At 40.3% G+C, this 22,580-nt stretch overlaps 1 protein-coding gene across 1 annotated transcript in view; it reads left to right on the forward strand.

Annotated features, from left to right (window-relative positions):
• The window catches only part of GABRG3 (gamma-aminobutyric acid type A receptor subunit gamma3), a 647,580-nt gene that overhangs the window by 589,497 nt on the left and 35,503 nt on the right, over window positions 1-22,580 (forward strand). The gene's annotated exons all lie outside the window — the stretch shown is intronic.

The following is a 22,580-nucleotide window of genomic DNA, read 5'->3' on the forward strand; positions in this document are numbered from 1 at the left end:
GATTGTGATTGATTTTTTGTATGCTGACTTAGGGCTCCTAGTGTAGTGGTGCAATAGGAAAGTTGGGTTATACGGGTAGGCTTGTCTGTAAAGAGTTCTATCATGTCCTGGATCTCTCTCCAGAATGGTCTAATCCTCCTACACTCCCACCAGATGTGATAAAGAGGACCGGCCTCCTCACCACATCTCCAGCACCAATCCGAATGATTTGGGTACATAGACTGTAGGGCCTCCGGGGTTCGATACCAGGCTGTCAGGAGCTTGTAGGCAGTCTCCTGGGTCTTGCTAAAGACTGAGCAGTGGTGCGTCAGGTATCAAATTTTCTACCAGTCGGCATCACTGAATTTATAGTTCAGTATTGTCTCCCATTTGCTCAAAAAATTTAGGGTGTTCAGCACGGATTCAGAGTTGTAGAATGGAGTATAGGAAAGATACCCCATGATGCAACTGATCCGAAGCCATACAGATGTTTTCAAAAAAGTTTGGGTCTCGTACACGAGCTCGCCCTCTCGTAAGAGTGTCCACATAACTCCTGCTTTGGTTGTACTTAAAGGCTTGTAATGGTGTTGGAGAGGTGGTTCTTGCCATGTCAGTTAAGGTCTTAAGTCCGTCTAGTGAAGTAATGCGGTGGAGTCTGGGAAAGGGGTCCTAAAAGCAGGTGGGAATTCTGAATTGTATGTCAGGGGTAGTAATGGGGACGGGAAACCTCAGAGGCTGTATTTAGGCAGCATGCAATGCCAGACCTGTGTGTCTTGTGTATGCTGAGTATCTTTATTCGTCCTCCGATCTCGGAAGCCAAGTTATTAAAGCAGCCGGTTTCCTACCCTCACCTGACTCCACCCCCTTCCATACCTTATAAACCGCCTGCTGAAACCATTCAACTACTCTCAGTAAGTGGCAGATCTGATAATACAGGTGAAAGTCCCCGGTCTTTGGGTTGTGTGAGTCGATCGATATTCATGCGGGTCCTCCTCCCATCCCATACATAAGTCCCCAAAGCAGTTTGCAGTCTGTAAAAGAAGGGTCTGGGGATCAGTATCAGGATAGTCTGAAATAGGTATAACAATCTGGGAAGAAATTTCATCCTAGTGACCTGTATCTGTCCAAACCAAGAGATGTGTGGATATACCCATTCCTTCATTTCATCTCTAAACCTGTCCAACATTGGGGAAAAGTTATTCTTAAACATGTCTGTTCGCAGCCTTGTGAGCCAGATGCCCAGGTTACGGATCTTATGGTCCATCCACTGGAATGTGTGGATCTGTCTAAGTAGTTCCTCTTGCAGCATAGGGATATTCACATTTAATATGTGGGACTTGGAGAAGTTAATTTTCAGGTTTGAGAGTGCCCTGAATTCCCGAAAGGCATTAAGGATATTGGGCAGGGTGACCTCTGGGTTTGTTACAAAAAAGAGGAGATTGTCAGCGTAGGCCACTATCTTGTGCTGTGTGCCTCCCACGTCTACGCCTCTGATATCCGGGTTATGTCTTACGGCTGTCAAAAACGGCTCCAGGGCAAGAACGAAGAGCAACGGTAACAAGGGGCATCCCTGGCATGTGCCATTGTGTATCGAGAAATCCATTGTCAAAGCCCCTTTCACTAATATCTGCTTGGTTTGTATTTTCGTACATTGCTTCTATCCAGCCCCGCAGGTGTGGCCCCATGCCCAAGTGAGCCAGGGTACGGAACAAGTAGTCCCACAAAACTTGGTCAAATGCCTTCTCCACGTCCGTGGACAGCAAAAGAAGGCCCTCCGAAGCTTCCCGTTTCCTGTGTAGTAGGGCGAGCACCCTGATGGTGTTATCCTGGGCCTCTCGCCGCATCACAAATCCGACCTTGTCCGGATGTACCAGAGAGGGTATGTGCAGCTGCAGGTGCATAGCAAGCATCTGAACTAGTAATTTGAGATTGCAATTAATTAAAGAGATGGGCCTGTCGCTCCCACAGTGCTCTCTGTCCTTGCCCTCCTTTGGGATGATCATAATGTGTGTGGCAAGGGATTGCTTGGGTAATTAGTGAACCTCTTTTTATGGCTTTAAAAGTTACGAGCAAGTGTGGGTAAAAATTTTCTGCAAAGCATTTGTAATATCTTACAGGCAGGGCATCAGGACCAGGGCATTTACCAGGTTTCGACTGTTTCACGGCTTGGGCTAGGTCCTCTACAGTCAAGGGACTATCCAAGAGGTTCGCCACCTCCCCATGTATTGTAGTTGTGGTATGATGTCTAGCGTTCAGTAGAGAGGCCAGGTCCAGTCAGAGTTGTAGGAGCTGTGTTTGTTCCATAGGACTCGGAACCCTTTTATCGAGGGTATCCAACTGTCTGATTTCCTGTATGAGGGTCGTCATGCTTGCCTCATTTTGTTTCCTTAGTTTAGTGTCTTTGAGTATGAAATAGCCCCTCATCACACACATTTGTGCACTTCCCATAAAAGTGTGGGGGAGGTGTGGTCAGGGTGTTGTCTGTAAAATAGTCTCAGAGTGTTTGTCCTGCGTGGAAAGCAGGTAGTCATTCAGCCTTCATTTAGTCTTATTTAGTGGGACTAAATAAGGGGGATGTAATTGTGATTGTCATCTGGGCATGGTTTGACCAAGTTGCAGCATCCAGGTCAACGTTAAGGTCGGGAGATGGTAATGCATCATGAAAAGATAGTACAGTCGAGAGTAAATTTTGTGGGGGTGAGAGAAAAAGGAGTAGTACCTTCCTTGGTGGTGAGCTCTCCAACAGTTTATTAGGTGATGTCTAGCGAACCGGGCCCTAATGGCCGTAAAGTGTTGGGTAGGAACATGAGAGACCCCCGATGATGAGTCCCACCTCGGGTCAAGAGGCAAATTAAAATCTCCACCAACTATCAGGATATTCTCAGTGAAAGCCTGTAACCTGCAAAGAGTTTGGGAGAAGAACCTATAGTGTCTCTGATTCGTACAGGTTAGCAAAGATGTATCTGTGGCCCACTATCGTGAATTTCAGGAATAGGAACCTTCTGTTTCCATCCGTCATGACCGCCTCCTCCACAAACGGTATCCACCTGTGTATGAGGATTGCAGTGGCTCTGGCTTTGCCCCCTTGATAGTCGCTAAAGTATCCCCGGGGGAAATGGTTATTTGGCATTTTGGTTTTGGACCCTTCCCGAAAGTGCGTTTCTTGGAGAAAGACAACAGAGGCTCACCTGTCGTGAAAATCCCTTAGCGCCCCATCCGTTTCTCTGGTTTATTCAAGCCCCTAGTATTTATGGACAAGTTAAGGAAGCCGGTGTCAGTGAGATGATAGCAAGAGGAGTGTACGTGTCAGTCTGATAGAGTGGGGGGCAGCAGTAAGGGAAAGGAGGAAGAGCAGGGGAAATGGGGAAAGGGGTAAAGAACAGTAGGAAAATAGACCAAAGTAAAGGAGGGGGGACAGCAGTGCACCGTCACCCACTGCGGCGACGAGAGTAGAAGCGTTGGGGAGCAGTGAACTCCAAGACCACCAGTAGTCAGGAAGTGCCGCGCACCTGTTCAATGACGCTTAGCTCCAATGGGAGAAGGTGTCTGGGGCCCGGAATCCCTGACTGGGGCAGGTTCGTCCAACACCATACCGATCCTAAAGGGGTTCGCCCGGAGCAAGTAGGGTCTGGTCCAGTCAGTACATGCACTACTCTCTATTGCGGCTCTCTGTTTGAACTGTAAGTCACATAGTTAATCTTTGTCTAAACACAGTAAATTGGCCCTAGGGCCCAACAGTGCAAGATTCAACCTCAATAGCATAACTAGTGTAAAAATAGACACGTAGGTAAACATGAAACTTTAGGAAAAAATTAGAAAACATGGCACAATAAGGGTGTTAGAAAGGCATCCCTTCCATACCCATAGGGCAGGTGCTGCAACCCTCTCATTTCCAGCTCCCAGTGAAAGTGTCTACAACCCCCCCCCCATAACCCCTGTAAGGGATGCCCCCGGGCCCCTGATATGGTATATAGAATTCTCCTCCCCCCCAACCATATCGAGGATCATTCAAACAGGCCGGATTGCCACTACACCTCGCTCTTAACAAGGTCGTCACAAGTCCTGCAGCCGGGTGGCGGCCCAGCCTGGTCGGAGCTCCCACCCCCCCTCCCACCAACTAATTCCAGATTAAAGGGTAGGGCCCTCAATGTGTGGGGAGTGTGGCTAGGGAGGACACCCAGTACTTAGCTGCAATCTATGTGACCGAATTCCCCACCCCACCCCTGAGTGCAGGAGAGATACAACCTTCCCTTAGAAGGGGCCATTGGTCTCCTCCTGCCGGCCGCCTGCAGATTGCACCCCCTGGACTGGTGCACCCTATGCAGCCACCTTGGTTGTTTTATGGTAGTGCCGGCCCTGCCTGCAGGACTACTAACGGGAACGGCGTTCCTGCTGCATGAAAAAGTGCAGGAACGCCTTTCCCACGCATTCCTGCAGGACTCAAGCCTGCCAGGACATGATCCACTCCTGATGGATAAAGAAGCTAATAATGCTGCATGAGCGCCTAGCAGCACAAATGAACCAGCTACTAGCAACAAACTCCCACCCTGACCGGCTAACATACGGCAGAACAATACTGGTCATAAAGGACCCTTGCAAGGAAACAACACCATCCAACTGACCAATCACATGCCTCACCAACATGGAAGGTCCTGTTATGCATCGTGGCTCCCAAAGATGAATTGTTAAGGGAATGCCTGAGACTTTAACAGATAAAGGAGGCAAAAAAGTATGAGGTTCCATGGCAAGACAAACATTTCCATGGGGTGTACCACCAGCAAATAGTGGATGTAGCTCACATGACAAAATCCTACCAGTGACTGGAAAAGGCAGGACTGAAAGACAGAACTGAAGCATTAATCCTAGCAGCACAGGAACAGACACCCAGCACCAGATCCATAGAATGTGGAAGTCTACCATACAGGCAAGATGTGGTAAGCCCAAGCTAGAGAGTACATTTGTGGCCATATGCCAATTCTAGTCACAAGTAAGCTGGAATGTAGAGGATAGCCCTAATTCTGATCTTTTGTTACTATTGAATATAACATATTAAAGGGCATTAACCATATGCTACCTTCAATCAGATAACCAGGAACTGTTTCTTCTTGAACACAAGAGGCAGGTGCTGCTTTTGAAAGACATCTCAAGGAACTGTAGGACAGCTAATTAAGAAGTCTAAAATTAAACAGCCATAATAATATGCAGCTGGTCCTCAAGACTTCTCATGAGAACATCTTTGCTGAGGTAGAAGAAGCATGCAATAGCTTCAGAGATTACACCTGCAACCATTGCAAGATACAATTTTACATACCCTCAAAGAAAAAATGCAAAAAATAATTGCATGCATATATCTTTAGGGGTATATCTACAATTTCATTTTATAAAAATCAATATTGGATAGGAACTAGAAATTTGCAAGAACTAAGATGCTAAGGATAGATGATGAAAAAGATAGCTAAGAAAAATATACTAAACAATACCAAATCAAGCAAGTAGGTCAAGAAGGATAAAAAATGAGGTGTGCATTTTTTATTTCGTTTTTTTCAGGTAATGTTTCATTTTTTCAGTGGTAAATAAAAATTCAAGGGGAAATTAGAGGAATATCCAGTCTTCATAGGGTCCTGGTGTTAGAACAGTGAAGGAAAATAATCATGGAGGAGTTAAGCAGGGACCATAGAAGTAACAGAAAGGAATGACAGTAGTACCCAAATTTGCTCTTCCTTCTGTCCATAGCATGGAAGCAAAATTTAAAACTTATGAAAATTAAAAGGTTTTATTCAGTGGTGGTAAACTGTGAAGAGGTGAATGAAAAGAACATTTAAGATTCAGAGTCTGCATTTTGTAATAATTAACTTTTTTTACTATGCATTTTTGATAAATATACCTAATACTGTTGTAAAGCAACCCTGTTTCTATGTAGCTTTAATAAATTGCTTATTGCTTACTTATTTTTTAAATGAAGCCTTTCAATATTTTCAAACATTTTTGCAATTTTTGAACAATTGTATTTTTAACACTGTTTAGTACAGTTAAATGTCTTTTAATTTTACCACTTGTTCCATTTAATTCTATAATGTCTACTGAACAGATTGCTCTTAGTACCTGTAATGTTTGTTTTGCTGAAAGGCTGATTTGCTTTAAGGAAGCAGAGACTTAGCTCAGGCAAAGTTTAAGGTTCTCTGTGAGCATTGAATTTTCTGAGCAATTCTACCCTAAGCTTACTGAGCACACTAGAGTTGAATCTAACTCATCTTGAGTTATTTTGCCCTATCTTGAAAAAAGAAATACATTTAAAACGAATGTGTCTTTTCTCCTATTTTAAGAAAACAAATATGTTATATGAAAAGAGTTTACATTTGATTTTGAGTTACTGGTATTATAACTCATTGTTGGTCTTGAATATATTCATTGCATAACATCTGTTGTTCTGGTCATTTGAGGTTATTATTAATTAATTAAAAGGCAACCACAAGAGACAACATTGTACCTATCACGAAAGTAATGTTTGATTGCGGTAAACAACAGCTGCTAAAGCCATTGGTAATTCCAAGGACATTAACATGTAGAGTGCCAAACAAATGTCTAAACAAACTGCTCTTGTATACAGTGGGCCAATGACAGTCCACAATGACTATTAACTGACCATAAAAAATCTAGAAAGACAGATGACAGGCAATCTGACAGATCAATTAGTTTACTGTTTACTTTACTCTGTTATGAGACATCATAATACACAATGCAGAAATTGTACATAACATCAGAGATAAGACAAAACAACAAAAACCAAAACATCCAGATCCAATATATTCAATATTTCGCACAAACATTTTGCTGTGCTTGAGTCCGAGAAAGACAAAAAAGGCAGAAAGGGCAAGTTGTAATTTTAGTTAATCCACAGTTAACAAAGAGGAGTGATGGGTGGAATATCCTGGCTGAAAAGATAAACATCATAAACTTGGCTTTGCTTTCTCTTGCTAAGACTCTTACAAAAAAAAAAAGCCATCTTCAGCATTCCCATTTAAAAAGAACTAGTTTTTTAAACCAAAATTGCTAAGGATAGGCCTACTTTTTCACGTGAGGAACAAATTGGTGTTCTGAACAATCCCTTTGAAGATAATCTCAAGTAAAAGTAGAGAAGTCTGCATGTTATCTAGTTTTCTGGGAGGGAGATAATGTGAGGGACTGACAAATTAAAGATGTGCAAGTTTGATATGCTAGATGATTATTTAAAATTGTCAATTATAATGGATGCTGTCTTAAATTCTTTATCTTTTGAATGCAAATGCATTATTGAAATATGCTACTTCTATATATCAAAATACCCACCACTCAGATATTAAAGAAAACCTGTAGAAAATGTTCCTTTTCACCATCCAGGCCCTGCTGTGCCTTATGGCAGTCTTCTGTTCAGTAAGTGCTCTCCAGTGTTCTAGAGAATACTGAAAGTAAAAAGGAAAATCACTGTACCAAGCTTACTAAACTCAGTACTTGTAATTACAAATATTTTAAGAACTGTCAGAGAACCTAAAGAAACATTTTTAATGGTACAAAATGTTCTTTCATTTATGATGAACTAATAAATTGCATTTAATTTGTCATGCAAGAAAATTATACAAATTGATGGATTGATTGATTGATTGATTGATTGATTGATTGATTGAGAGAGAGAGTTATTGCTTGGAGAAGGACATAAACTCCCATCATGTCTATTGATCTAACAAATAAGAATTTACATTATATTATAGAATTTTTAAAATCATAAAGCTGGAAAAACATGTGTATCAATCAATTTGTTTCTTTAGTGCAAATAATTACCAAATAAATTATATAAGAATGTTCTTTGTTCAACATTATTACTCACAGTTTGCAAAACAGCAACAAAGCAGGTATAGATTGAAATAGGCAGGCAGCATTGAAGGAAGTCCACACAGCTATTGCCGGCCAGGGTATCACCACAAGAATTTCCATTCACCTCGGATCCCAGACAGAACATCAACATCACCTTGCGAGCAGTGCCAATCCCTCGGAGTGAGGTCCGCAGTGGAACACACCGTGGCACGCACGCTGTCCTCACCGGCGATTAGAATTCGGATGAGAAAATCACAAACAGCATCCTCTACTATCCGTGTCTGGGACTAAGGTTTCTGTACCAATTTTACCCTCAATTGACTGGTCAATATATTGTGGATTCATTTTTAACTTCTTTTTTAATAATTTTGATAATAAATTGTCTTTTATACTCTAGTTGTTTTTAGCAATATTTTTCATATTGCTTTATAGCAACCAGTTCCATGCACTGGTTTCTGCTTGATATCAGAAAATTATTTTATGTATTCTGATTATAATATTTTTTTTCTGATTTTATATATGTATTTTATCCTTATAAAAGTATAATATTTGGTAATGGTATGCCATACATATTGCCATACATATTTTCTCAAGGTATTTGAGTATTTTTGGAGTCAGAAAAGAAAAAAGAAGGAGCCTGGAAGCTAGAGAAGGGCACTCGCAGGCAAGGGGTTAACCCTCAGGGAACTACAAAAGTAGTAAATACAAAAAGAGAAATAACAAGTGCCCTGTGGTGACTAATACATAACTTTTAATAGAGTCCTTAAAAAGTGAACGTAACCACCCTCAGTGTAACACAGTATAAATGAATAAATTAATACATAACTTTTAATTCCTTCTTAAAAATCAAAGGTGGAATTCGCCACCTCAGATATAGTAAAAGAGGAGCCGTGCTGTAGTTGTCGTTCTCCTCAGAGCAGAGAAAATCTCTATAAATGCACAAAACTGAAATTCGGTCCTAAAAGATCCTGGGTGTAGCAACAACGGATAATGATTTATACTATATGAGTATACTTGGTTAGTGTGCATGTACCATGAGTAATACGCAAACACATTCGATACTCAGGACTAATATATGGTCCTGGAAAATTCATGCACTTGATGATTCATGCTTGCATTGATGTGCACATATTGTACGTCATATAGGTAGTCCTATGGGGGGGACACTTTGACAGAAGATACAATGTCACAAGTCAATTTCGTGAAGGACTGCGTATAAGCACTTTTGTCCTATATTTATCAGTCAGTCAGATAGATTGATCATGACCATTGACTAGAAACAGACCCATTAGGTCATACAAATAGTTAACCCAGCTAAACGTTACAATAAAACGCACACCACCCTAGATCTATGGTACTGGTGTATCCAAACTAGCAGTGTATCGGTGTGGATATAAGGATGCGTATAGGCGGTATATGTAGTGCCTGGTGGAAGCCTTATACGTTCCGAGTATATCGGGGAGCAATCACCATCTCTAAATTCGATGAGATGTATGAGTAGTCATCGTAGTAGTGCCACAAAAGTACAGGAGGAACTGTTCAAAAGTTTTCAGTGTGCTCCATGTACAGATTCAGTTGTGCAAAAAAGAGATTATTTGCTCAAAGTACTAAGGAGCCTGAGTGGCGCCTAGTACAACAGTTAAATACAATGTAACTGTACAGTTAAATACAATGTAACTGTATGCCGGGAAGAGTCACGATAGATACAATTCCCAGTAATCATAATTATGGATACAAATAATAGTGCATAAAAAAAAAAAAATTAGACAACCAACTGTGTGAGATGGGATCTAAATATTGGACCGGCAGGGTAGCCTAGCAGTGGATCGGTGCTGCGGCTAGTCCATAGCCGGGGTAACTATACCGAGGGTTCTTGTTCCACTGTCACACAGTCTGGAGGTCCATTCGAAAACCAAAATGCCACTTAGCCCGTGGTACAGAGGGGGAGGATGTTGCAGTAAATGGCAGTAAATGGCAGCGGCAGTGGATCTTCGAGAAGCCCCTGACGCGCGCGTTTCGCCCGCAGCTCATCAGAGGGGTCAGACACCCAAGACAATATTGTTCTTACCCTATACTCTAACTGAGCACTTTGAAGTTGGACACTTAAGATGAGATTCTTCTATTTTATATTCATCTATTTTACTAGAAAGCTCCTGGATACCTGACACTATTTTATATAGTGCAAACATTCTATAGATTGAAATAGGATGACATATTATTAACTGCAATAATGTTCTAGTCCTACAAGACAGACAGACTAGGATATAGACAGACAGCACAATACACGGCTTTTTATTGTACCTTTTGCAATTATTTGTTAATTCTATATTTTAGTGTAAACATATGTGTTAGGTACCATTTCTTACATTTTATTATCATCAAATAACAATTTTAAAAAAACTTGGCATTTTGGAATGAAATACAATTCAGTCAAACTAATCCACTGTAAATGTTTCCACCACCATCACCCCCACAACTATCACCAATACCTCCTGGATCAACATCACCTTTACTGGCACTATCAACATTTCAACTATAGTATTCAACCAAGGCTAGTGTTACAGCAGCTTCCACTATCTGCAATGCAATTCCACCTGCATATTCAGCAGATGCAATTCACAGGATTTAGGATACTGTATTCTGCCAATGATGTCCCAAAGAGCTAAAGTTTTGCATCACTTTGAGTGCTTTCCAGAACACCAACTTGCAAAGAGCAACTTGTGCGACAAGGAAGTCAGTAGAGGTGAGTGGCGGGTCATCTCACTATCGCCAATATAAAGCAACATCTGCAGAGGCACCACAAATCTTTATTACTAAGGAAAGAAGAAAGTACTAGGGCAGGTAGCAGGTTCACTTGTGCTATATTTGCAGTACACAGACAAGCCCTTTTTTGGTTCGTCTGAAGATTTGCCTGAATAGTTTTTCATTTGACTATGGCCTCTGTAATGAACTCTGGGTTAAAGACTCTGGTTGTGCCTCTTGGACTGATAACAGGAACAATTCAAACTTTCGAAGTGGCACTTCAAACTCCCGAACTCCCAAAGTCTTTCGAAGTGGCATTCGAACACGTGGTGGTGGCCATCTTGTTTCGTCTAATGCATCCAGTGGTGTTTGGTTGTCGAGTGCATGGAACTCAAATCGGACACCCGACAGCATGAACACCGCTAAACTTTTACCTTCCATGGATAATCGGCTATTCGAAACGGGAGTCGAACGGCGTTCGGTAAGAAGAAACTCCCGACCAAGAGACATACACTGACTGTACACACGAAAGGCTACGTACGGCATTTTGAACTTTAATTCGAATCCCCGAAGTAGTCTGACCGCAAAGCCTAATTCTTTGGAACTGCTTTGGGCATGGAACCAAGCATGCAGGTCGGCTAAAATGTGACTTCAAGGAAATTCCTGAACCCCTGAACTGATCTGGGTGATTTTTGGATCTGTTACTCACCCAGATCAGGGCTATCAGAAAATATCAGTCTTACTTCACCCTCCACATAGAGCCACGCCTTGTGTTTGTAGGGACCTGCTTTACAAGCTATAACCACTAGGTCTTGTAAGAGCTTCACAGCTATACTCTGTTGGAGGAGAGGTTCACCCACTGGAAGTTGGATCCTGGTCTTGGGTCCAGGGTGGGTGGAGGACAGCGAGACCCCAACAAAGCTGTGGTGGTTCATGGGGTCTACAGTGCTTATGGTGTCTGGTGGATTGCTTGGAGTCCTCGGTGAGCACTAAGAGCATCAATTGACAGAGGCACCTAGTCAGGGTGGCAGGCGGTCCATCACACACGCGCTGTTTGCAATATTACAAAATCCACTGCTGTCCACAACCTCTTCATCTCTCTTTCCCTAGATTTATTAGCCTTAACAGAAACATGGCTCCCCCCCCTCTGACACTGCTACCCCTGCATCTTTATCCTTTGGTGGTCTTCAACTTACCCACAACCCAAGACACTCTGACTGTAAAGGTGGTGGTGTAGGGTTTCTCCTCTCACCTCACTGCTACTTCAAAACTCTACTGACCCCCCTTCCCTCTCTTTCCCATCATTAGAAATTCATTTGATTCGCCTTTTCAATCCCTTCTCTGCTAAGATTACCATATTTATCGCCAGTATCGTACAGTTTCTAATATCCACAACACTCCATTTCCTCTCTCTGATCACCACCTCTTATCATTTGATCTTGAATACCCCCTCACCCAACAACCTCAGCCTAACCCCCTTCTACTCAGGAGGAACCTTCATTCTATTGACCTCCAGCAGCTTTCAGCTGATATTGATTCACAACTGCTATCTATCCCTTCCCTCTCCTGTCCCTCACTGGCCATCTCCACATATAACTCTACCCTCACCTCTGCCTTAAACACTGCAGCCCTGCTCCAAACATTCACCTTGAGGAGGGCACACCCCCAACCATGGCATACTAAATCAATGCGCTACCTGCAAAGATGCTCCCATTGTGCTGAATTCTCCTGGAGGAAGTCTCGCACCCAGTCAGACTTTCTCCATTATAGATTCATATTGTGTTCATACAGCGCAGCCCTTGCCCTCACCAAACAGTCATACTTTTCCTCTCTCATTAGTTCATGGTCTTGCAATCCCGGGCATCTCTTTAACACCTTTAATTCTCTTCTTGGGCCTGCTGTGGCCACCCCCCAAACTAATTGTACAGTCAATATCTTTGCATGCTAATTTACTGACAAGATTAAACAGCTAAGGAAAGAATTCTCCCCACCCAGCCTTTCTCTTTCTCAACAACACTTAGATCATGCCTTTCCTACACTTCAGACTTTCTCTCCGGCTACTGAACAAGAGGTGGCTGCACTTCTCCTTTCCTCTCGTCCCACCACTTGCCCACTCTATCCTATCCCATCTCACCTTATCAGATCTCTCTCCCCTTGTCTTGTGCCTTCCTTAACATACATTTTCAACTGCTCTCTTTCTTCTGGCATTGTCCCTGCTGACCTTAAACATGCCACTGTAGTACCTATCCTAAAAAAAACATCTCTCTGCCCATCCTCCCCCTCTGTCTATAATCACATATCCCTGCTCCCTTTCACCTCAAAGCTTCTGGAAAGACTTGTCTTTACCTGTATGCCTCACTTCCTCAATTCCAACTCTCTCCTTGACCCTCTTCAATCTGACTTCCACCCTCTCCACTCTTCTGAGGCTGCTCTTAACAAAGTTACTAATGACCTTATCATAGCTAAATCCAAATGCCACTACTCCATAATAATTCTTCTTGACCTCTCTGCTGTTTTTGACACCGTTGATCATGCTCTCCTTCTTCAAACTCTCCAATCACTAGGTCTCTGTGACTCTCGTTGTTTTCCTCTCCCAACGCTCATTCAGCGTCTTCTTTTCTAATGATACCTCCTCCCCTCGTCCTGTCTTGGTTGGAGTCACCCAAGGCTCTGTCCTTGGTCCCCTTCTATGTTCTCTTTATACTGCCTCTCTTGGCAAACTTATTACCTCTTTTGGATTCCACTACCATCTGTATGCTGATGACACCCAGATATATATATCTCCTCCCTGGACCTCTCCCTTGCAATCCTGCAAAATGTTACTGCTTTCTTCCATCTCTGACTGGATATCCTCCCGCTTTCTGAAACTCAATATCTCTAAAACTGAGCTCCTTGTCTTTCCTCCTCCTAATACCGATCCTCCTCTTTCACTCTCCCTTCAAATTAGTGGTATCCACATAAGTCCAGCATTGCAAGTGTGCTGTCTTGGCGTCATACTTGATTCTGGCCTCACCTTTGAGCCTCACATCCAGTATGTAGATTCCATCTTAAAAACATAGCCCACATCCATCCCTTTCTTACGTAAGATGCTACCAAGGAGCTTGTCCATGCTCTAGTAATTTCCTGCATGGATTATTGTAATCCTCTTCTAATAGGGCTTCCCAAAAGCCGTATTGCCCCACTACAGTCTGTAATGAATGCAGCCACCAGACTGATTTTCCTCTCTAGTTGGTCCCTCATACCTCACCCCTCTGTCAGTCCTTACATTGGCTTCCTGTATCCAATAGGAGTCAATTCAAAGTGCCAACTCATACCTATAAGGCACTGGACAATTCTAGCCCCTCTTATATCTCTTCCCAGATCCATAGGTATGCCCCTTCTCGGTCTCTCTGCTCTGCCTGTGACCCTCTCCTGTCTGATGCTCGCACCTGTACGGCCAACTCATGCTTGCAGGACTTCTCACGGGTGCCCCTTCCTATGGAATAGCCTGCCTACCACCATCAGATTCTCCTCTAGTCTTCAATTGTATAAGAAGTGCCTTGAAAATGCACTTTAGTAAAACTTATGGCCTCCCAGAGTAACTTCTACCTTACATGCCTGTCTGTTGTTCTCTGCTAAAGGGCAGCACTCTACTCTCTCATCCAGCTCTGCTTTACTCCTACCTTATTTGATTGCTATTTCCTGTCCTCCTATATACTGTAAGCTCGTTTGAGCAGGGTCCTATTCAACCTATGGTTCCTGTAAGTTTTCTTGTAATTGTCCTATTTATAGTTAAATCCCCCCTCATAATATTGTAAAGTGCTACAAAATCTGTTGACCCTATATAAATGGTAATAATAAAATAATAATAATAATAATAATAATAATAATAATGATCCTAGAAAGCTTGCTACATATATTATGTTTAAGTTTCATGGAAGGATCAACTGGTAGACAATTCTGGATGAGATCTATCTTACATACAGGAAAATAGATCCCCTCCATGAATCTTCATGCATGTCCATGGGACACCTATTACTGCAAATCCTCAAACTCGCTGCTTTGGTGTTGCTTTCAAGTCATTTTTTATGTTTCTTCTCACATCCAACCTGTCTCCATATATTGTAACTTCCATATATTGTAACGTTTTAAGACTTAACAAGTGCAACTAACTACTCATTGGCCTTCCAAATACCTGCATTGCATCTATTCAGTCTTTTATGACAGCTGTAGCTAGGTTTACCCCCCTGACTGACCGCTACACCCACACCTCACCCCTTTGCTAATCATTATATTGTCTTCCTGTACCTTTCAGAATCCAATTCAAACAGCTAACACTAACCCACAAAGTTCTCACTAACGCTGCTCCTTACTACATTCCCTCTTTGCCCCAAAAAATATACCCTTCTTGTCCCTTTTGCTCGGCAAATTTTCTTCTATTGACATCTGCTCATTCCCACATGCCAACTATCATCTGCAGGATTTAAATCCTTTGGAATTAGCTACCTGATGCTATCACAGAAATGATATAGTGGTATGGCTCACCAGCCCCCACATATGTCAGCAGCAGTTATCCAGGTCCTTAAAATAATCCAAACTTCAAATACATGTCATGACTGGCAACATCACATACATTGGTTGCAATATACTCAAGACTCCAGGATTTAAATAAGTACTTTTAAAAGGTAACGTTTAAAAAAAAAAAAAAAATGTAGAATAAAATCACCTGAAAAATAGTCACGCTGTTACATCTGCTATATGTTATTAAAGCATAGACCATCCAGTAATTTGCAATTTGCGCTTCATGTGTAAACATCACACAATCATAAGCAGATGCTTATGATTGCTTTCCTGTACATTTAACAAGTACTTATTTGACTCCTGGCACCCCATGCCATTAGACTCTCCCCTAGCTTCCAGTCCTATAGGAAGTCATTAAAAACACACTTATTTAGGAAAGCTTACCATTTTCCTGGATGATGTTTTTCTCACTGCAATTGCCCTCATCAGTTGCTTCACCTTCGTAGCCCAGTCCTCTTCTGCCATTGTTCAGTTCTTCCACACACCACTTTTACCAGCTTATTTTGACACAGACATCTAATCCATAAATCTCTATCCCCTCATACATGCTGTTATTTATATTGTGTGTCTTTATCTATTTCTCATAGATTGTAAGCTCATTTGAGCAGGGTATTCTTCACCTGTTGTCTCTGTTACATTCTACTTGTAAATTACTTGTTGACAAATATCCCTATTTTATAATTGTAAAGTGGTGCAAAATATGTTGGTGCTATATATATGCTAATAATGATAATTATAGTTTGTTTGGATGTGTTGTCGGTGCATTTAATAGCATTTCAAAGTTCATCACTGTTTGTCCTCAGAGAATAAGGCACTGACGCAAGGGCTGGTGATGATGATACTGGCAGATACAATTTATGGCTTATGTTTTTCTCAGAATGAATTTACATAAATATATTCTTCTGTGTGCTTGTGGATAATGATGGAATGTCATGGCTATTGAGGTATGCACTGCTTTTTCATAATTTGCAATTTCAGTGTAGGAGTTCTAGTGGGATAGTAATTATTTTCATTTTGAGATCTCATTGTTTAGGCTGTAAGGTTTTGAAATTTGAAATACACATTTCTGAAGACACACTGTGCTTTTGCTACTATTGAAAACTGAAGGTGGAAATTAAGAATATATCCTCTTTTCTAAAGTTAACCATTGTAAATGGCACTAGACAGGGTTGCTCACTCTCGTCTCTTTTGCTTATACTCACATTGGAACCTTTCCTAAATGCAATTTGCTTAAACCAAAACATAACTGTAGCATGGTCAATCTTCTCATTTTAAATTTTTGGCATACTACAGCTGTCCCCCTGGTTTGCACTAGGTTTGAACAATGGTGTTCGCAACCCTTCACACACAAAAAACTCTTTCACTGCAAGGTAAGGCTTCCTTCCTTTTACCTAAATTCTCCACAGCGTGATCCACAGAGCTCAGTTACACTTTTTCCTCTGCTGAATGGAATAAAATACTTATTTTGCACAAATGAGTTTTCTGAGCATTTCCATGATTAAAATTAACTATAAATTAATCACCAGCTAGTATAAAACTTCAGTACTACTGCACTGAATATACTCTCAGGTGCCGGAGCAATATTAGAGGTATCAGGTGGAGAGGGCCATGTATATCCACCTATGGTGGGGTTATGCTAACCTACAGGGCTTGTTGAATGCTGTATTAAACACTACTAAAATAGCCCAGATCTCTAGACCAAAAACTCAGGCATTTACTTTCCATTTTAAACTAAACCAAGGAGTATATTAACAGACAATCCCACCCCATTTACATAGCGGAACTCAAGAGTGGAACTAATCAGGTCTATGGAGGAAATAAGATATTCCCTATCTGACCATGGTACAAAATGCCGCCCGATTTGTGAATCATGGATCACAATTATTGCTGAAAGGCGCTCATCCCTTCCTGACACCTTTGACATATTGGTTTAGTCATTATGAATATTTAAATACTATAAGTAAATTCAATCAGCACTGTTATACACTTGAAGTATTATTTTAGACACTTGTATGGGACTAATTGTCTCATTTTATACATGGTGTTTCCTCTTAGAGGCCATAAGAAGACTGCTAATTAACATACATGTATCTAGTTTAGTATTTGCTTGAATCACATTTGTTCCTTTTGAAATATTTTACCAATACTCATGTCATCATCCTTCAGTGAAGTTGTGTCTCACTTCATAGGCGTATTATTTTAAGTGGTAATAAGATTTGGCTATTTCTTCTATTAAAACAATTGCTGCAGAAAGTGGGCATATCACTGTATCTGATATCTATGTACCCAGTATATTTGATTCTATGTACCATGCTATTTAAATGTATGCCTCACACATGCCTATATACACATGCCTATATATATTTGTGTGAGGCATATATTTAAATAACAGGATACATTTTCCTCAATATCGAAGTTGTTGACCATCATTTCTGAAACTTTTACAGGTAAGTACTAAAACTCAAACATTAAGTATTTTTTTAATTATTATATATTTATATCCTTTTTTTCTGCTATGATAATATAACATTTTGCATTAGTTTATCTATGTTTCCACTATAGACATTTTTAGTTGAATGAGGCAGAAAAGATGAAAGAATAAGATTAGAATTAAGAAGAGAAATAATAGTGATCAGCAATGCATATCCAGAAATGTAATTTTTTGAATCATCACTTTTTGTTTGAATACCAACACCACATGTCATGCCTTTTTTTTTAGTAATGCAGCAATTGTAAACAAATGTTGCTTTCTTTTTGGGGTAGAGCTGTTATACGTTACATTTTTTACAGTATCTGCACATAGATTCAGTTAGGAATCTTTAGCACAAAGGAGTCTGAGTGACACTTAATTTGAACAAACTCTAACCATATAGCAGAAGGTCAGAAAGCATTTGAATGGTCTGCTTAGTGTGACTAACATTTACACAGAGGATCATTTGCAGCTTTGCAAAATAAAAGGGTGAAGGTGGATGAGTGACAAGGGGTACTATGTTTAAAAAAAAATACTTGACTACTTGGAAGGCACGGGAAGGATCTCTTTTGTGTGACTGTCATATAGACAGAGGGCAATTTGCAGCTGGTAGAAATAGGAGATAAAATGTTTTCAATTAACTCATTCAGTGAAAGTCACTGTACAGGTCTACTTTTTGTAACTTTTATACAAAATATACACAACATTTTTTTTTTCCTACTGAAATGCAATGGTGTAAGATTGCAGGAATGACACAAAAGTCCAATGAATTAGTTACCTACTCTTATAACAATTGTTTAGCATAAAACATTATTGAAAATAATAAAAATATTGCTATTAGGGAGTTTGAAATAAAAACATAGCTGTTTTGCTTGTCCTGCTGACTGACTGTTGGTGGTAGAATTAAACCAAAACCTATAACAATGGTTCACAATGAACACATATATTCAATACATGACACAAAGAGCTGCTCTGCTGCTGAAATAATGTATTCTCAAAAAGACAGTTTAAAGATCTGAAATATTCACGACCGCTATTCATAGGATGGCGTCTAACAGAGTTATTCACAAAAGTTAGAATTCAAAGTGAATTTCAAAATAAAAGCCAAAACAGCTAAACTGGAAAAATTCTCCCTGTAAATATAACATAGCTCAGATAATCTATGGTGGGAAAATAACTAGAGTAAATCTGTGTGATTATAGCTGCAACCAGTGACACTTTGTCACTGATTGCTATAAAAATATATACCGTGTGTTTGGGTCTGTAAGAAGTCTTGATTGGAGATATTTATTCAACCCTCTGTCTTCATTCACCAAAATAGCCAAATAAAAATCTGATGCAACTAAATATATTTAAAAAAAAAAAGCAAAATAAATGATATCACTAAAAACAGCTAGAAAAATGAAAAACTGAATTGTAAATAAATAGTTACAAAGGTTAAAAAGCTCTGTGCACTGAATTGTATTGTTGTAACTATGCTAGCAAGATCGTATAATTTTTTCACATTATACAAAATTTGCACAAAAATAGGCTTTTTTAAGCCTGAGAAACTGCAATGCTATTTAGTGAACAGAGTCTATGGTTTGCTATGGAGCCAGCTAAGTTACACCAATCAGGGGATAGAATTTTGGCATAATGTTGTTGTGATGCCAATGTAAACAGTGCCAGATTTGTGTACATTGTTCTATGATTGAACTAGGCAATTTCATTTAGTGTGCACAAAGTGTACTATTTTCCAGAAGCTGTTTTTTTATAATGGCACAGGCTCATTGATTTTAGAAAGGAACAATTATGTGGATTATCATTATATAACAGAGCTTTGGAATGAAAACACAATGGACCCACAGTTTGTCTTGCCTTGTTATTCACTATTGCTGTATAAAGCAAATACAGTGTAGCAGTTGTATTATTATGCAACTCAGCACCATCTTTGAAAATCTAGCAAATAGAAAAAGTCTAGATGTATGGACATTTAATGGATACAAATGATTAGCTAAACTTATTCAAAACTACTGGCAGGGGGTGAGGGGGGTTTATATAATGGCATGTCATTTAGAGATGGGACTTGCATATGGATTCCTGTTTTCTCTGTTATTGGCTGATTTAGCAACAATTTTGTTTTAGAGTTGTGTTGGGTAATGATGTGCTATTTTTGCCATTTCTTTGGGTATTTTTTCTTGGCTTATATCATTCCACCATAGTTGTAAGAGGTCATTTAATTAGGGGATATTTTGGGTGGGTTGTGATTGTAGCCCTTGTTTGTTTCCCGAATGGAGAATGTGTGGTTCCCCTTTTATACCCCATGAACACCGACCACCCTTGGCTTGTTATCTTCAAAAGAGCAATTAACTCAAGTGTTTTTCCTGGGTGGCTGCCATTCGTTTATCCGAAAACAGGTGCTCCCGAACGCAGGCAGCGGTACATGGTCGTCAAATGCATGGAAACCTTTTTGGCTTCTCGATCCCACAAACTCTGGGGAAAATTGTACCGCTGCCCATTCAGCTTCTGGACCAGTTAGGACCAGTTAAAAGCCAGGGGGAGCATTCGTCGGTGTTAACACAGGAACTCCCAAAAGTGGACTGGTCATTGCCTTTTTTCCTATTTTGGTCTATCACCTTGGGGCCGGCCGGTCAGAACTTTACCCGAATGGCTATTTTGGTCTACCGAAGGGACCTAAACGCTATTTGGACAACCTGGGTGCTCAGATATGAGCTATTCGGGAATTATTTGTCTTGTGCGGTTCCTGTTTATCATGACTGTATTTTCGGGGGTTTTATGTATTTCTTATGTGGTTCCCTGTAACCCTGTGAGAGATAATCGAGTTACCGGTCATTGACTCAATTATTTCCCATACACAGGGGCGACTGGGAGGGGTTTATGTAGTTTTGAATGGAGACCACATGCTGGGTATCTGTGCATAAAAGCAGAGTGTGGCTCAATAAACTTCAGTTGTACTCCCAGAACTGTGTGTCATCCAGTTACTGGGGAGGAGGAGAGCTATTCACATTTCAGCACCTTGTTCCTGAGTTCCAGTTATCACAGATCCAGAGGAGGAAAGTTCTGGTCAGGACTAGCGCTGCGCTACAGTGATAAGAGATATGGGGACACTGGGTATGGGTGAGTATATTAATTTAACATTTAGGAAAAAAAGACTCAGGATTATTTGGTCCTATTTTAGTGGTGGATCAGTTCTAGTCCTAGGTATTAGAATGGTCGTATTATTATAATTCCAAAGCTTCTTAGACCTATATTTGGTTTATATAGCACCACTTTGAACCATTTGATATTTTTATGTACATTTCCCATTTTATACATCGTTTACATTTTGATGTTAATATATTTTAATTTCACTGGACAATAGTTACTCATTTTGTATCCTATATATTAGGTGCTGGTCACCGTTTTACATTTTTTTATATTTGTACTTGTGGTTGTATATAAATTTAGTTTTAGGATCAGTTTTCAGAGCAATGATTGGGAGATAATGCCCTTCTCCTACTAACACGTTTTGGGAGAGAAACAAATTTGTGGGTAATAATGCTGCTTCTATTACAATATATATTCACCCTCTACTCCACTGAACAGGGGTGGAGGAAAAAGTAGGGATAATATATAATATTATTATAATATTATACTCTAGCCAATGGCACACAAACTGCAGAAAGGGTTTTTAATAGGTATTTTATTATTGTAATGGTCCCCTTATTGACTACTGTATATACTTGAGTATAAGTTGAGTTTTTCAGCAATTTTTTTGTGCTGAAAAACCCCCACTTGACTTATACTCGAGTCAATGTCTGCATTATGGCAACTTACATTGCCATAATACAGACCTGGACCGCCGGGCTCATTACAAGTCCGGCGGTCCTGTTGGGGGCTGGCAGAGAGCTGTAACGTACCTTTCCTGCAGCTCCTGTCAGCTCCCTTCTCCTCCGTGCCAGTCAGCTCCAGTGTAAGTCTCGCGAGAGCCACGGCGTCAGAGCGCTGCCACGGTAACCCATGGCAACGCTCCATGCGGCAGTCACACCGCAAGACTTACAGTGGAGAAGGGAGCTGACCGGACCGGAGGAGAGAGAAGGGAACTGACAGGAGCTGCTGTAAAGGTACGTTACAGCTCTCTGCCAGCCCCCCTCCTACACAGCCAATGCCACTGGACCACCAGGGAATGGGAGCCCCCCTCCCTGGCCAGCTTACAAGCAGGGAGGGGGGATGAAAATAAAATAAAATAATTATAAAAAATAATATTACAATAAAAAAAATAATTATTAAAATGAAAAAAAATAATAAAATAAAAAATAATACTAAAATAAAAAAAATTAGAATATTAAAATTAAAAAAATGTAAATCTTAAAATAAAAAAAATTAAAAATAAATGACCTCCCCCATCCCGTTCACACACATTACACACACTACACACACAAACACACACTCATACAAACACACACTCTACATTATATACACACACACTCATACAAACACACACACTCATACAAACACACACACACTGCATTATATACACACAAACTAATACAAACACACACACACACTCTGCATTATATACACACACACACACACACACACACATACTGCATTCACACAAACACACACAAGCTATAGATAGTCTACTGATGATCCACATCCTTCAAGCAAACATTTGACAAACAACAGTTAGTCTTTTGCATAGGTTTTTATCAAATAAAATTATATCGATTTTGCAATTGTGTCACAGAAACAAAATATAAATCTGCAAATTGCTATATATGATGAAAATAATTGAAACTCAATTCTCCCTTTTTTTTTAAAAACAAATTAATATCCTTAACCATAGTACAAAGTATTTGTATAGTAACTTTAGTCAAAAAGTAAATATAAAATTCAATCAGGAATGCTGAAAAAAATAATAATCACTCAATAAAACTGTTATTGATTTGAAGGGGGCATGGTAGTAAGAGAATGTATGTGCAGTCTTTCAGCCGGAAGA

This window comes from Pelobates fuscus, chromosome 1 (assembly GCF_036172605.1).
Source record: "Pelobates fuscus isolate aPelFus1 chromosome 1, aPelFus1.pri, whole genome shotgun sequence".
Taxonomy (NCBI): Eukaryota; Metazoa; Chordata; class Amphibia; order Anura; family Pelobatidae; genus Pelobates; species Pelobates fuscus.